General features: G+C 39.9%; 1 long non-coding RNA gene across 1 annotated transcript; it reads left to right on the top strand.

The window, feature by feature from the left end:
- Positions 1-6977: 6977 nt before the first annotated feature.
- LOC120730952 lies at positions 6978-11111 on the top strand. Its single transcript, XR_005695248.1, has 3 exons — positions 6978-7631; positions 7723-7773; positions 7858-11111. It is a non-coding gene; the product is annotated as an uncharacterized LOC120730952 (long non-coding RNA).
- The last annotated feature ends 7068 nt before the right edge of the window (positions 11112-18179 follow it).

Genomic DNA, 18179 nt, shown 5'->3' with positions numbered 1-18179 from the left:
CTTGAGGTTTATGAGTGGCTTGCACCTTGCAGTGAACCCTCTGTATTTTCGTTCATGCAGTCTTCTCTTTACAGTAGACTTGGACATCGATACGCCTACCTCCTGGAGAGTGTTGTCCACTTGGTTAGCTGTTGTGAAAGGGTTTCTCTTCACCATGGAAATGATTCTGCGATCATCCACCACTTTTGTACTCTGTGGACATCCAGGTCTTTTTGTGTTGCTGAGTTCACCAGTGCTTTCTTTCTTTCTCAGGATGTATCAAACTGTAGATTTTGCGGTTTTCACAGCTTAAGGATGGCTTGTTTCACCTGCATGGAGAGCTCGATTGACCACATGTGTCATGATCCTGGGTCTTTTGACCCAGCGTTTTGTGTTTATTATCATGATCTTATGTTCTAGTTTATTCTGATTATGTATTCAGGTTAAGACATTCTAGTTCTTTGGTTTTGGTTTCTGTTCTCAGTCAGTATCGTGTCTCTGAGTTCTGTCAGTGTATTTCCTGTTTTACTTTGAAGGTCTGTGTCTCTTGTCTCATCATGTTAATTAGGATCAGCTGTGCCTCCCTCGTGTTTTGCCATTCCTTGTTTCCCTCCGTCTGTATATATAGTGTGTGTTTGCCTGTGCTCGTTGTTCATCCGTCTGCCTTTCTTGGTGTTTCTCTGCGCTTCTCTGCTCATCATTCCGTGTTTCTCCCTGCATTTTATGGTTTCAGGTTTGTTCACTAGTTTTCCCATTTCAGGTTATTTCTTAGTTCTGTCCTCGCCATCCTCGCTTTTGTTTGTATTCCCCTCCTGTTAATGAAGCTCACTCGCATCATAACCAGTCCCTGCATCTTGGGCCTTCTCTTATCTCCACGCGGCTTGTGACATTTTGTCCGTTCATAGCAAAATCAAGCACCACACCACACCTCCGATCATCTCCAGACCCTTTATCTGCTTAATTGATAACACCATAATTAAGTCATCCAATTACTTTTGGTCCCTTTACAAAGATAGTGGCATAGGTTAAGGGGCTAAAACTCCTAAATCCTTCATCCAATCTGAATGTGGATACCCTCAAATGAAAGCTGGGAGTCTACGCATTATGTCCATGTCCATTATGTAACTGTAATTGGTATGTTTTAGTAAACAGGTAAAAAACTAAAACATGTCAGTCTCCAAATACATATGAACCTACCTGTAGTTCCTGTGTCCTCACACTGAACCCATACAGTCAGTGTAGTCAGCTTTGGCACTTTTCATGCAAATAAAGGCTGACACTGGATATTTGTTTTGGAAATGACTCATTTGCATAATTTCCAACTGATTCAATGTTTTGACATTTTAAGCAACTAAAATGCAAACGCAACTAAAAAACTATAATTCAGTAACATTTCAAGCGTAAGTTTAAATAGAAAGTTTAAGTGGCTCTTTTGGCTACGCTAACTGTGCACTCTCCACCTCTATTGTTATGATTAAAAAAAACCCTAGTTGTTCTGCCTATTCAGCCGCACACTGATTTGTTTTTGTTTTTTTGTGTATGAGGTTTGTTCATAATGTCTACTGAAGGACAGATTAGCAGATTACCCTGTGGATCCTTATGAGGACGACTGAATGTCATTTCAGTTGGATGGTTAGCCATATTTATGGGCACCACAGTCGAGTACACAAACAAGGAGTTAAATCAAATGGCTGAGGAGACACAGGAGATGGAGGGAGAGGCGCACAAATAATATAATGTTAGAAACGGGTGGTGTTACTGCGCTCACTCTTCTGCTGCAGACTGAGGAGAGAAACTTTTGCTGCCAAGCACTGGGCCTGTGGATGCCTGAATTTATAGCTTTGATAAACATCGCTATACTGCAGATGGTGTTTCTCGCGTCCAAAATCAACTAGAAGAAAAGACCAAAACTGATGGGACCAGACCACATGGTGAGTAAAAGCGACAGCAACAAAAGTCAGTGTATGAGCTGGATTATATAGCGTATTACAGAATGTGATATGAATGTAATTCTGCAGGATACTGCCCCGCTCAGCCTGTGATCGGCCAACATTTCTAAATGGTTTGGGCTCATGCCTCCATCATGAGCACAAGCTGTTCATAGGGTGGCTTGGGTTTTGTATTTTTGCAATTTATCACACAAATGTGGTGGGAAAATAGCCATTTTGGCTAAGATTACAGGTTCTGCAGAGGATATCTGTCATTTGATGGCGTAATGGTAGTTTTTAAATCACGACAACTTAGAAAGCCGTCACCTCAGAGGAGTTTTTTGATGGGAGGCAGCACCTTGTGAGCTCACACTTTTCTCCAAGATTCACCCTTGAGCCGATCAAAGATTCCATAATGCGAACACGCAGGAAACTCTTCTCTGTAGTGGAAATCCATTTATCTCCCTGAATGGGATGTCTCACCTGACATCTGAGCCTTCCATTTAATGTTGTGTGGGGTGACAGAGGCCATTTTAAATCCAGGTTTGCTTTTAGAAAAGCCAACAATATAAACAGAGGAGGCACACTAAAGCACAACCACTGCAGTACAGACGCTAACACAGATAGAGGAGCACAAACTGAGACAGTTAGGGAGGTAGTATCTGTCACTCGTCTGGAATGATTAGCGATTCCCCATTTCATGCATCAGTTTTGTAAAAGAAACCTGCAGCGAAATCAGGTGACACTTTTTCTTGATACACGTAAAGATGAATATTCACTTAGCCCTGCCGGACAGTGCAGTGAGCCACGTCCTCTCTGGAGTCTACACTTTTTTCTTCACACAAAAGGTTTGCATGTAAAAGAACAAAATCAAATTTATGTTAAATTAAAATGTGCTAGTTATTGAAAAGGCTTCTCTGAAGGTCCTTTCAAGTATCATGCCTTTATTCTTCTTCGCTGCATGCTCCTATTTGGAGCTCCTAAGTGATGTGGACTGATGTTTTTTGGGCTCACAGTATTATCCTCAAGTTGTTTTTCATCATTTTCACAGACTGTGACATTTTAAAATGATGATAAAAGATCTATTCATCAGCAGCTCACAATAGTGCACACAGCCAGATATTACCTACGTGAGCACTCAGCTTGTAAATATTTTTCATAAAGAGTGTAAATTCATACAAGATGATGGAGATTATTTTACTGATTGTATATCTCTCTACCTGCTTCTCTGCCTCAGGCTCGGTGCAGAGTTTGTAGTTTGTTTTTTTATGGGGAAAATTAACTTGAGCTTTCTTTTTTAGGGACTTAATCGGGACATCTGCTCTCTTTCCCAGAGGACTCATTTCCCTTGTCAATGAGGTCGTGTTTTTCTCATTACCATCAGATGTTTTATTGTGTAGCTCCACTTTTACAATAAACTTTAAACAGAAACTTTCTTCACAAACTGCAATTCTGGGCTTAAAGGAGTACACACTACTAATTATGGTACCACTTCAGCTATGTGTTTTTCATGAATGTGTGCAGTTTTCTTTTCATAAGGCTGTTTGAATGGGGTGTCTTTTTTATAAGACAGATAAGTGACTGAGATAAGCTGACTGGTCCACAGATACATTACAAAAATTGTGAAGGTTCTGGGTGGATTAAAGTGCAGCCTGCAGCACTGTAAGCCAACAGGGATTCAAATCTAAATGACAAAATGAGTCATATGGCAGCACAATCTAAACAACCGGTTGGGTAAATTGCTTGGTCAAGGTTAGGAGGAAATCACAGTCATTATGGCCACACTAGCAGGACTAGCCAGTGGAAGGAGATGAGGCACTTGTTGCAGTCTGTTACAAGTAATCTGCTTTGCCTGACCATCAAACCCAGCTACTTTTCTACAAATCATGTGTTAAATGCAATCCTGACTGCATCACCTGATGCACATCCAAAGGTGTTCATTGCAGCAATGTGTCATTCCAGCCACCCTCCGGGAACCCAACCTCCTGAGTATATATTCATTTTAGAAAATATCTTCCATTATTTACAATATGGGGGGTGAAAGGCCTCAATACAAGAATACTAAAGACACACCATGTCTGTTTATGAAAAAGTACACAAATCATTTTCTTTTCTTTTGTGAATTATATCTCTACCTGTTCTAAAATGAGCCGCAAAAATATAGTTGTGTCCTAACAGCTAGAGCATCAGATAATCACATTTCGTCAGGGATTTTGGACTCCCTGAGATATGCTTAAGGGCAAATGATCCTGTTTGAAATAGTGAAAAGTCTACACGGTGAGGCAGAATGTGCGATGATAGCATAAATCACACGACAGTCAAACAAGACTTGTTCTTTTTGAGGATTTTTGCTCTTGACTTGTTTCAGGTCGGAATTTTATTGACATTACCTTGGAGAGCTCTATGCGGGAAAGCAAATGTCCAGATCAGTCAGATCGAGAGGTTAAATGTCTTTACACTGCCAGCGTCCTCATATAAGGTTCATGCCCATTTGAGAATAAAGCACACACATTTTCAGGGACTATACTGAAAGCATCTGGGCAGCGCATATCATGCTTCCAGCAGGTTCTATGCAGCTGGTAACCTTAAATCAAAGCGAGTGAGAACACATCTCCTGCTGTGTGCTACATATGAGAAAGATCACCTATGGGTAAAGTTCAGAGTGTCTGGAGTTAATGAGGCCACATCCACATGTGCACAGGTATTTTTTCAAACAGGATTTTTCCACTTTTCCTCTGAAAAAGATCTCTGTCCACATCAAAAGCACTAAGACAGGCATGCACAAGCAACAGATGGCAATATAACCCTAGCCATGTAGAAATGCTGGCCAATTAGAAGCCTACTAATAACATGGTGCACAGAGTAACATAAAAAAGACATAAAGACACACACCTTTGACTTTTTTCGTGTCCACGTGTAAATGTAGAAACTGAGCTTCTGAAAATCTTCAGCCTGGAAAGAGTTTTGGAGTGACCGAAAACTTTTGACTTTTTTGTTTCTTTGGTTTGAAGCTCACAGTTTGGTTTAAAGTACAGCTGTGCATGGCATCATTGTTCAGCAGGGTAAGAGGTCACAGTCAGGAAAATAATCTACATTGGTGCATAACATTGAAATTAACACGGGATTAGCAACATTTACAAAATGAAACCACCACTCGTAAAAATATCAGTAATCTATGAAATATTCTCTAGATACACTTCAGTGGAATGATGTGCAAAATAAAAAAAGAGTCCATACAATCATAGCCGTTAGACTACAAAGTTTATTTTGCCCAAGATGTGAAGCTTTGACCTTGGGTGCGTTGTTTATCTAGCCAGTAGATTCTGTGTGAGACATGAAAGCCAATGAGAAGCCAATCATACTTGCAGATCATTAAATCGGTACATGAACAACTTAATGAATGCATAGCATCACACTGGTTGTCTCATTGATTGCCTTTTGCCGTTCTTTACTTCATGGGTATTCACCTGAAGTCTAGCCAGGAGTAATTTGCTTGGTTTGGCCTTTCCTCGCATGACCTTTCAGTGATTAATGCAGGGCCAGTGAATCTGTGTTAACCTCTCCACATCTCTGACACAAGATCCCCTCGGCTGTTCCCTTGCTCGTAGCCTGATGTTACCTGCCAGATGCTGAAGCAAGAGGGGCTGGAGCTTTTTGTGGGCGGTGGGTAATTAATGTGTTTGACAGCACATTAAGTCTAGACCACAAAAAGAGTCTAACTCTGTATGGGGAATACACGGTGAATAAATGTGTACTCTGTGGTATATCGTTAACATCACCTACCAAAGACTGTCAAGCTGGTTTCAGTATGTGAGCATGTGTTCTGGCTGTAATAAACACATAAAGTCAATGTGAACCTCTGTCAATGGTTGGACTCAGACACCTTCTTTATTGTAGAATTACAGTTTATAGACATTTTGTTTATTGATTTATTTATTCATTTGTTTATGCCTCAGTTAGTTCAGACATTGTGTCTTAAACCAGACAGCTAAAAAAAAGGGGAAATGTACTCGCAGTGGTGAAAGGTGACTAACTTTGGAAGATAACTTGAGTTGCCCCATACTGCTGAAACCACATATTGGCTTCAGCTGAACTCTGGAATATATTTTAGCAAAGAAAGAAGTCTTTGGAAAAAAAGGTCCCTTCCCTTTTTAATTACTTAAAAAATCAACATGATGAGAGGGAAGGATTATGGCAAAGTAAAATTGTTTCAGTGTTCATGTGGAAACCTTATTTTGTGTTAAGCTTTAAACATTGTGACCCTGTCTTCTTACTTTTTTAACTGTAGACCTCTCTGAGTTATAAAAGTGCAGAACACATGTGGCAAATGAATGATGTCAGCCTATGACTTAAAAAAAAATTCCTCTAACATGACCCATTTTGTTGGTGGTACTGAAACCACTGGAGTGGGATGATGAAATGAGTCGGTCCACTGGTTTCTGTTAAAATTCAATAATAAATGCCTGACTACAGACAGATGACACATGACCAAAGTAACACCTCCAACATGTGTAATGGGATTCATCTGATTCAGATTAGCAGCGTCTGGGATAATGCATGTCATTAACCCATGAACACAAAAGCCCGATGCATGTCATTTCCCTAATTTCGAAGAACGTGACTTAGCAAAAGCTTTAAAGATGGAAATTATTTGACTTGTCTCATATATTTAATGAATCAGGCACTGAGTTATTAGAGGTAATCTGTCTAAAAGTTATTTCCTGGGGCCGCATTATACAGGAGTTTTACTGAGTATAATCTACATATTATTACACTTGCACAGTGTGTGATCAGTTATATCCTATTATACCACGGACATCATGTTAATGTCACATCTCAAATATAAAAAAAAAACCACATTAAAAGTATCAAATGAAGCTTTGCTGAAATGTATCCTTTATTCTGTATCCTTTATTCTGTATCCTTTATTCAAACAGCATGGTAAAATTCTTCTTTCGTCATTCAGAGTTTTTAAGTCCGGATCATTTTATGTGCAGTCACTGAAAGTTAGAGAAATGGTAATGCTCATATGTAAGTGTCTGGCTGACTATGTTGGGTTATGTGTGCTAGATTTCCTATTTTATTTTTTTGTGAATGATGTGATTTTGTTGGCTTCATCAAGTGCTGACCTCCAGCTCACACTGGGGCAGTTTGTGGCTGAGTGAGAAGCAGCTGAGAAGATTAGCACCTCAAAGTCTGAGGTCACGGTTCTCAGCTTGAAAGGGCTGGGGAGTCCACTCTGGGTCAGGAGCAAGTTGCTGCCCCAGAGTGAAGCAGTTTAAGTATCTTGTGGTTTTTCTCATTGAGTGAGGGGAGAGTGGAGCAGGAGATTGACAGATGGGTTATTGCGGCATCAGCAACTATGCAGCTGCTGTAGTGGTCTGTTGTGGTGAATAGTGATCCGATTGTAAAAGAAAAAACTCTCAATGTACAATGTACAATTTACGTTTCTATTTCTACCTGTGGTTGCAAGCTTTGTGTAGGGAGTTTGTCATGGTCTGTGGGGGCAATCGTGTAGGGAGTGTTTCGAGATGGCTCTTCGGCTACGCCCTCGGGCAGGGTCCCACCTGAATTCCATATACAGGCAATCACAGAAGGATTACTTCAGCCAGCACGGTCTGCTGCTCCACGCCAGTCCGTTCAGTCACCTTTAGTGGTAACTAAGGCTCGCCTGTGCTCTGTACCCGTTTTGGCTTGTGTTTGATTCTGCTCCCTTGTGCCCAGGTCTCCGTCCTGCTCGCTGGAAATACTACCTGCCTGTCCTCCTGCCTGCCCTGTACGCTGGATAACACTCTCTGTTACTTCATCCCTCTAGATTCTCCCGTGGATGTTTTCCCCCTCTGAGCTCCACGGTCCGGCTCTGACAGTAAGCCCGCAGCATCATTATCCTGTTTTGTCCTCTCACCTCTGCTTCCCCGCAGTTAAGTAATTGTTTCCTCTTCTGTTGCAGTGTTCCCACAGTCCTGATTACAGCTTCTCTCAGCACCTCCATATTTGCTCCCATTTTCTCTGGCCCGACTTGAACTTTTACTTTCATTTTTGTTGAGTCTGCTTTTGGGTACAGTATTCGTGACAACCTCGGTTAATGACCGATTTTAATAATTAAATTTATAGACACAAGTGGTGGAGTGTCTTCCAAAGAATGGCTAGGTTCAGCTTTAGAGATGATGCATTCAGTCACCTTGGAAGTAATCAGACTAGAGCTGCTACTCCTCCACACTGAAATGAGACCGTTGAGGTGGTTTGGGCTGACCAGGATTCTTCCTTGGTGCCTCCTAGTTGAGGGCATCTTGTATTGGGAGCAGGCCCCGTGGTATTGTCTTGTTCTTCTGGAAAAGCTGGGTGATGTGGTTAGAGAGAATGTAATTTAGGTGACTGCTGTCTCCACAATCTTGACTCAAATAAGCAGCAGAAAACGGATGGATGGATTTATGTGTCGTGTTGGAAGGCCTCTTCTTCCCAGTTGGTGTTGCTTGAGAGATCAAGTTACAGTATAGTGGATTTAGTGCATTTCGATTCATTGCAGAGCCGCTGATGTTTTTCTGAGAGATTATTCAATTGACCTCAAGAACTCACTTCCAAGGAAGGCAGATTTTGATGCTCTAACTTTGGAAATATGTGCAATGCGAACAGCCACGCATGCTGTAGTAGTTTTTGAATTGCTGTTTGATTTCATGTGATAAAATGATATGTTCAGTGGGAGCAGGCTTTAACACAGTGGGTTACATTGTCTCCAGAGTGTCTTGAGACTTGTCCTGACTTTACATAGCTGGTAGGCAGTCAGTCTGGTCTCATTAGCTGACTATAGCACTCAAACTTTACATTATTTCTGTCGTGGTCTTGTGTTTTGACCCGGAGTTTCCAGTTTGTGTGAAGTCTTGGTTTTTGTTTTATTTGGTTTCTTAATGGTTATTGTTACTCGTTATATTTATATTTCTTCTTTATATCCTGAGCCGAGGTTTCAGTTTTGGTTAGGGTTTCATAGCTCATAGTTTCTCATGTTATTTTTCCTTTCCCCCCCCATGTTCTGCTATATTTCATTTTAGTGTGTTAGAGCCTTTGTATCTATATTTAGTCACTTCCTGTATTATTTTGGTAGTCCTTTGTCTCTTGTACTTCATGCTGAGTTTACTTCCTTTCTCTCATTATCCCTAATTAGTCTCATCTGTCCCTCATCAAACAGTTGCCTCCGCTCCCTCTGCCTCATCATGTATATAAATACCCAGTCTTCCCTTTAGACATCTGTGTGATTAGTCTTTCTCCCTGTGCTTTGGATCTGCTCTCTTTATTGTTCATGTTACATTATTGGACTCCGTTTCTGTTGTGGACTTTGTATTGTTGGTCTTTCAATCAGTATTGTTGAAAGCTCTGCTTCCAGTTTCTTGTGCGATTTTGGCTCCTCTCTGACATTTGTGACCATTTCTTCTTTTGAGCCAAACAGTCAGACTCACAGAGGCCCTTCTGTGCAGATATCTTCTCATCCTGAATGAATACATTTGTACCAATGAAGTATTTTGAAACTAATTACTTTTCTAGCTTGCTGCACTACATCATCCATTCACTGCAATCAAAACACAAACTTTTCGACACAGCAGTGAATAATGTCCTACCTACAGATAAGGTTAACGTGATGCAACAGGCTTCCTGTACTTACTGTTTATCTTTCACTTCTCTGCTGAACATATCTTTGTCCTGCTCTGATAGTCCGGTTCCCTTTCTCTTCTCTGCCTCAAAGACTTCCTGTATTTCGAGGCAGTGCTCTTCAAAGCTTTTGTTTTTGCCATAAAGTTTCTCCTCCTCTTTTATGTTGTCTCTCTTGTGGTGAACAGCAGAGTTTATTTAAATATATTGACTGGATCCAATGGAATGAACACCTAGTAAGGTGGTAAACTAAAGTTAATAATAATTAATAAATCATTTTACTTTTTTGGACACCGTTATGGACGAGTTTGACAATTTATGTCCAGTTATATTTAATGATGTTCATCTCCACGTGTAATAAAAGGCAGGTATCTTTTAAACTATTTGACATGCTGAAGTAATATCAGTCAAAATACTTGCTTTTACTCAGACACTGATTAATATTTAGGGCAGCTATTGCAACACAGTCAATCATGAGTTCAGCAGGCCGACAGCCCTTGACGATGTTCCATCCTCCGGCTGTTCTGGAGTTTGACAGACTCTCCAGATCATCTGTCAGCCTTTGATTGAAAGTGATGATAGAGACAAACTATGAACTATGCGAGAGACCTGAAGCATAATTCGATGTTTCGATGATGAGGAAAATGAAAAGTAAAGTTTGAAATTAAAATTTACTGAATTTAATGGAAATACTAACACCTCTGACTTTATGGCTGTGGATTAATAATGTAGTGACATTTGAACTTTCAGTCCTGATAAAACATTACTGCGTTCGCTTGTCAGAGAAACCGTGAATAACATTTATTTCTCTGAGGTTTTTTTCGATATATTTTTTCCTCCTTTGACCTTCTTCAGGATTTTGCAATCTTCATCACTTCTTTTCAGCAACGCTGACATGTTTCTTCATGCTTTCATTCCATGAATCAATCAGTTTTTGGATGACATTTTTAAAATAGCTGTTATCTTTTAATAAAGTGTTTTTAGACCTACTCTTGTGCAGCCTTCAAGTTTTCTATTACCACTATGATCTTCTGAATATCCCTGAAGTTTTAGTTCCTTTATTTGTTGGTTTTTCCCCATCAATAGTTCTGTCTAGACTGAGGTCATATGCTGTGCCATATTATACAGTATGCTGAGTCCTACACCAATGAGCCAAAACCACAGGATGTAATAAAGATGGACATAAGTGATGATTTGAACTGGTGCCCAGCTGAAGCCTTGAAAAGGTCTAGTCTGCTGTTATCTGGCTCTGTGCTGGCAGCTTCTAAGTAGGAATCAGGGAGGAGCAGGGGACACTTGAAACAATAGTTCTGCTTAAATTGCACAAAAAATTATTAAAATGAGAAATGAATAAGAGATATTTACTTAACAAAAACAATACCATTTGCTTGTCTTCAGGGTTGATTAGTCCAATAGCTGAAGAACAAGCCTTGATTGCAGTGCCCCAAACAGGCCTAAAGAACTGCACAACTGCCCTTCACAGTGATCAGAAGGAGCAAATTTAGCCAATGATTTTATAATGACTTAGGAGGAAAAGTGTGTCTCATCAGTGTATTAAAGTTTATCTAATCTATTAGATTAAGTCAGAGGTTATTAGTAGCCAGTGCTTAGCAGACCTCTGCAATCCTGCAGTTGAATTTTAAGCTGCAGTTGTTCCTGCGTGGTCAAAACATTTGTTAAAATTTTCCCCCGGTCAGTTTCATGACCTGGTCCCTTAACAGTCCAAATACATGCATGTTTGGCTAACTGAATGGATGGAAAATAAAAACATATTTTAAGATTTTTTTTTTCCAAGGTTATTATTGCAAGCTTGTATCTGTTGCACTATATTTGAGATTGGCAGGAATTGTTGCCTTTTGACAAGGACAAGCTTTGACTAGGTAATTGGATCAGTGCAAACTTCAAGAAACATGTTGTGCTTGAATCAGATGTGTTGAATGAAACAGTGGTGGCGTTATGTTGGGAAATGCTTGAACAGATGTCTGTGCCAGATGTATTTGTGCCAGACACTCCAGGACACCTTCATGATCTTGCAGATTTCATACTTGAGCAGGCTGGAGATGTTTTGATCGAACCTAAAAGTCTGTATCTGTATCTCCCTTGACAAATATTTTTGAGACTCCTGTCTCAGATATTCACATTCATTTGCAGTGTAGAAATGTCCAATTCCATGGTTTCTTTGCTTAAAGTGTTTATTAAAGCACGCACATTCCACTTATTCAGTTTTTGGTGCCTCAAATAAGGTTGGCTGAGCATATGAACTGGGTTTAAAACACAATCTCTTAAATACAAAAATGAATATATTCAATAGTTTAAAATGATAACCAGATGTACGGCTCCCATCCAAACCCACAAAAGCTTTAAAAGAAGGACATTGATTTAAGTTTCATAGAAATATAGCTTTGCAGTAATTAATCATAAATTACTCATGAAGGAATTTGTTGTGAAGAGTTTGTCCTTGGAAAATAATACACCTTTTCTTCAATCAGAATCAGATTTGTTTGGCTTTGGATTGCTATGAGGGAAGAAAATCTATCTAGAGTCATGAGTGAGCTTCTTGACTTCACAAACATTTTGCCACACCACATGACACTATGTAAATAAAATAAGACTCTTTTGTTGCTTTTAGTGTCATGCTGAGTGTTGGACTTGGCAGGCACATGCAGGACTGCTTTACATCTGTGTCCAATATTGTACTTCCTTTGAATAACAACTACGCTCTCGCTTCCTGCCACAAATATGATTGTCGATGGCAAATGTTGAAAAGACTTTCTCATCATTGCATAAATCCCTTAGGTCACGCCATATTTGCGCTGGCCCTTCAATCTGAGGCCAAGCCACACTCAGAAACATCTGAGGTTTTGGAAATTATTTGTTTGCTGCATCACAGCAAATAAAGAGCAATACATGTAGATGTGCTTGACCTGGAAACACGAACTCCAGTGTAACTTAATCATTATTTACTAAAGAAAAACTAAATGTTTTACATAATTTGTTTATGGATGATATTAATTAACAGCAGATGGGTTTCAGGCAGTTGTGCTAACCTTCCATACTTGCATTTAGTGTTTTGCACATTTATCTGAATGTAGTCTCAAAACTGAGACAGGCCTTAAAAAACAAAACCTACACATAAATGCCTGAAAATGCAGCTCTTCTGATGGCTCCAGAAACCATTCTATCCAGTTTCTTAAAATGGAGTGGTGATGGTGAAGTATCCCACATGTTACTTATGCATAAAGACAGACATACCTGCAACCAATTTAGAATTACCAGTTAATCTAACATGCATGACTTTGGAGTGTGGGAGCACCTGGAGAGAACCCACAGAGGCACGTGGAGAGCATGCAAACTCTATGCAGAGGCGCTTATCAGTCATCCAATACAAACCTAATACCTTGTAGGTGTGAGGTGATAGTACTAACTGCTGCACCGCCTTGCCAGTCTAACCCCATACGTTCCCAATTTTAAATGCCCAACTTTACGGCTCTAAAATGCACAATTTATGGCCAGGTATAAAAAGAACAACTTTGCAACATGTAAACTGGATACTAGTTGTGGCCCATCCGTCCCATCCAAATCTGATATATTCTTAACCTAGAAAAACTAATATGGCAGCAGCTATCACTGAGGCTGCATATGTTCATCTTCTATACAAGGTCCATGCACACTATGCTAGAATATATAGCATGCTACACTGATATGTAATATCCAAAATGAGACACTGTTATTTATACAGTCGGTCCTTGGACGGTATTAAGTGAGACAGCTAAGGAACTAACTGGTCATAGTCATCTACAAAAATCTTTGATCTAATTTCATAAAGAGTTGTTTTCTTCATTTTCTATTTTAAAGAAAATTGACCAAAATGCTGCTATCTTTTAATTTTTAAAGCCCATCTGTTATATTTAATCCCCATTATTTGACAGATACAAAAAGATGTCAAGCATCAGGCAGAAAACCACAAGATAAGATTTATATCAAGAACCATACAGTGCTTTATATTATGTAAATTGAGACCTTCCCAAGGCATCGGCATGAGGCAATGTCTTACTTGTATTGATTTCCTATATCTACGGCACTACCCTGAACTCATTCTGTTCCCTGAGGGAAGAACACAATTTGTATGCATGGAAATTCTGTTCCATATGTATGAATCCAATCGGGACATTGCCCACTCAACACTTTTTTTTTTATGTTTTGGCAAAATAGACATTTTTAATATTGTAGTTTTTAGGACTCTATAATGGTATAATGGAAAAATGAAACCATTATATTTATTATATACATTATTGTTGTTTATGTTGCTTTTTACAGCATTGTCAATAGCGCTGCTTTATATGGCGCCTCGTGTGTGTGTGCGTGTGCGCGCCCGCACCTGATAGCTTGCAGGCAGTGCTACTGGATTGGCTAAAGTGATTGCAGAGGTTGATTGACAACCATTACCACAGGTAGGCTTCACACTTTCTTTCCAGCAGAGCCTCGTCGGGTTTGGTGTCATGCAGCCCAACAGAAAGTGTTTCACTTGTTGGCAGATAACAGTCCTGTTGCAGGGTAAACACAGGTATTATCAACATTAATTATGGCTCTGTTTAATATTGGTGGGCCATTGCATTTGTATTGTGCACGCTAAAATGCCGGAAGGTCTATAACACACTACATAAAACATGGCCATGATTAACTTCTTTGATAAAGCGTTCTCACTCACACAGTATTTGGTCACATTTCAATACACCATGTAACCAACCTAGTGTTTCCTGTGGTGTTATATGTTCTGAAGGGATATATTTGACCTTAAACCATGAGCTGAGGTGATGCTCTTCATTACTGAAACATATGTAATTATACCATTCACTTCTTCATTTTCCTACACATGTGGATTTTTGTCCGTTATTCCTCCAAACTGGGCAAAAAAGTAATTCAAAAAGACATAACCTCTTACACATCACAGGTCATCATCACCCCCACCTAAATGCCTTTTCAGGAATCTTTAAAACACACTTTTACTGCCTTAGTAATCATCAACATTTGTGTTTTGTTTTTCTTTAGACTATTTTTTTTCATCTTATGAGAACAATCAAAAGACGTCATGACTTTAACATATTTTACTAGCAAATTTTCAGCTGAGGACTTTGGCCATTAGAGGTAGTTCAGGCATCTGACCAGGATACCACCCTGGCGCCTCATCGGTTTGGTGTTTTTGGTCATGTTCACTGGAGAGATTACATTTCTCGGCTGGCCTGGAAGGCTTCAGTGTAGGATGGAAATAATGTTTGGGTGGATTCAACACTTCAATCAAAATGCACACACATGTAAAAGCAATGAACAAAACAGGAATTTGGAGTGTGGTATGTAATAGAACTGCATATAATATATTGCATTTGATTGGACAATGCGGTTTGCCACAAGTTATTCACAAATATATTTTGGTAAATCTTGTTTTAATTATGAGTCATTCAAAACTAAGCATAAGAATCACAATTACATTTGCAGTGTTTCTGCCTGTGGTATTGGACAGAGATGGGGAATAGCGTGCTACAAAACTCCACACCTTAACTCTTAACTGCGGGTCAGTGCCAACCCCCCCAGGCTATCGTGCAACACCTCTTTCTCTCAGTATGATTTTTTTTTTGTTGTTAAAATAGCAAATTTAGAAAGGACAAGAAGCCCTTTTTTTTTTTTTAAGTGTTTCTCTTGCTTTTTACATAACTCAGCCTGAAGCTAAAATCTGACACAAAACGAAAGAAGCGACTTTTAGCTTGAACTTTAAATTAAACGGCTCACCCTTGGGAACAGAATAGAGAGGAGCACTTCTCCTGTTATGCTTAGATTTTATAAGGCTTGTCCCTGTGTTATCAGGTGGATGCAGCAGATAAGTTACTCTGTACGTCTTTGATATTGTTGGTTGGCACTTATTTTTCTTTGGGAGTGGCAGCATTTTTATTTTGGTCAGAAAATACTTTTATATGAAGTCAAATGGAGACCTAGAGTCTGTATTTTTGACCACGTCAGTCTTGACCTGGAATATGCCTTCCTGCAGCTCGCTCGCCTCTGTTTTCTGGGATTAAAGGACCACCAACAGCGTGCAGTCAAAAGTTGCTTTGTCTGAATTCATGTCTAGAGTCTCACCAAAATCCCATGTACGCTGACGAGCACCTGGGCGCCTACAAAGCCAGATACCCTTCAGCGCTCCAACAGTGACATCAACAATATTGCAGCTGACAGTGCCAAACCTCAGCTCTTTGATTTTTTTTCTCTCTATCCCTCCCTTTAAACATCAATATTGTGATGAAATAATAAAAACGCTCCTGCATCCTGACAGTTATACTGAAAGGCATCAAAAAAAAAAGTTTGCTTAACATTTAGACGTTTTGTGAACGATAGTCTACAAAACCCTTTTAGTAATCATTATCCCCCCTTTTTTTTAAATCCTACCTTCCTCTGACAGGATATTTTGTGTAAATATGCCATCTTATGAATTTGATTTTATACTTTTACACCATCCCAACTATTCAATCAAACACACTGTGGTTAAGTGGCTGCAAGGGTGAACTTCTGGAAATGAAGCCAACACAGAATTAGCAACAGCTGCAGTTTCTCTATGAGCCATTTGAGGCTAATTCCAAAAAGGGAGTCAATCCACATAGACCCTCATATTAAACTTTACAGCATTAAAAAGCTTTATAACAACTCTGAGTGGGGTGAACATTTAAGTAATCCACCTGGATAAGTGACTTATGGGCATGTCCCTTTTAACCGACAAGCGTCCCAAACCAGGTGGCTGGAACTAATTGGCGTCTACTAGGCCTCATCCACTACCTTAAATCATTGTCTGGACCTGTTTGCAGTCTGATTTGGTGAATCTAATTCTAGTATTTTATTAGTCCATTACTAAGCACTTATTAGCCAAAACATTTTTCTCTGCTTTGCAACCACATGTTGTATGACTGCAGCTTGTTAACCAGGTGTGCTAGCATTGGCTGAGAACATTTGGAGACACAGTGTTCTCAATAGCTTTCAGTCTGCTTTCAGAAAGTCACATTCCACTAAAACAGCTAGCCTTAAAATCTCAAATTACCTTTAGAAAAGTGCATAATAACAGTCACAGTTCATCCAATATGGACCTTTAGACCTTGATTCATAGGTTATACTGTATGGTATGGATTTCTGACCCTGCCTTGGATTCATTTACCTTGCTGATAGAATGACCTTTTTGTTTTCAGTGGGCAATTTTTGGTTAGATGCTGCTCTGCGATGCAGTGTTTCACAGGATCTGGGTTAACTCCTGTTATATTACATTTTTATAAAATATCTTAATGTAATAAAACATGTCTTCATTCACACTCAGTAACACATGTAAGGAAATTCCAGAAAGCTGATTCTGTTCACTTTAAACATATTCAGTGGGAGAAAGACATCCAAGTGAAAATGCCACGCCCCTCTTTCTCCCACTGAAATCAGCATTCCCAATCTTTCTAAGGCAAAGATTGGATGGCGAATCAGACAGCAGTTTTAGTCAAAGAGGCTTTCTGAACATCAGGACATGATTACTCAGCACAGTAAGGCACACCTTTAGGGGATTGAATGAGTTGTGTCAAAGGCACGATCAGATAGACCAAAGTAAACCGCGCTGTCAGAAGACTGATACGTTCATAAGTATTCATTGACAGATAAACAAGCAAAAGATACAGAATTTGCACTCACCGTAGGACTCCAGTCAACAAAACTCATGGGAAAAGAAGACTTGAGAAGAGATTTAGTGATCACTACTTGTCCTCTGATATCTGCAGACAGAGAGGAAACCACACAGACACTTCACAGCAGATGACTGCATGAGTGGGGTAACGTGGAGCTAGTGGGGAGAGGGTGAAGAGTGAGGTAGGCTGACCAACAAGCCACCCTCTGATTGCATCTCTGTTGGGAAGGATTCATTCTTCAGCAGAGCCCACTGAGTTCCTTTAAAACTATGAAGACCAAAGAAAGAATGCTAATTGTTATGGACTGTGATCCACAATTGTTTGATGTCATCCACAACTTTGAATATTTTTGCACTATTGTCAGATTACAATTACACTGTGATCACATTGTTAGGGTCTGCACACGCTTGGGGTACTTCTCTGTTTTCTCTCTGTCTCTTTTTCCCTCCCTTCTCCCAGGTGGAGAGGTGGGCTTTTTACTCGTCTCCACCTTTCCCAGGCTTGCACTCACACACCTGCAGCACACTGTCCCAGGAGAAAGGAGTGGTTGTGGCAGTCCATCCTGGTGGCAAATTGGTGGTAAACAAAATTCCAGTTTTTGTCCTCGCCTCATGTATTACACTCAGTAACTGCTCTTCCTTGTGTGTGCTTATCAGTTCCCTGCCTGAGGTTCACTGTTCGCTTCCTGGAGCATTTACCTGTGTCCCTTTAAGGAGTCTGAAGATCAACGCTGGCCATTTTCTTTTTCTGCTCTGAGTCAGTAAGCCTTTGGGGAAACAAGGACTTACCTGCCTTTCACCTTTCCGCTCACCAGCGAACCTTCTTCACCTTCCCTGGATTCCAGCCTCCCCTGCTGTCCCTCCTACACCTCAAACACAGAAACTAATAAGGTCTAAGAGTCAGGTATTGCTGACCGTTGTAAATCTCAATTCCT

This window comes from Simochromis diagramma, unplaced genomic scaffold (assembly GCF_900408965.1).
Source record: "Simochromis diagramma unplaced genomic scaffold, fSimDia1.1 OVJJ01000343.1, whole genome shotgun sequence".
NCBI lineage: Eukaryota > Metazoa > Chordata > Actinopteri > Cichliformes > Cichlidae > Simochromis > Simochromis diagramma.
This window is presented reverse-complemented; position numbering and strand designations above follow the sequence as displayed.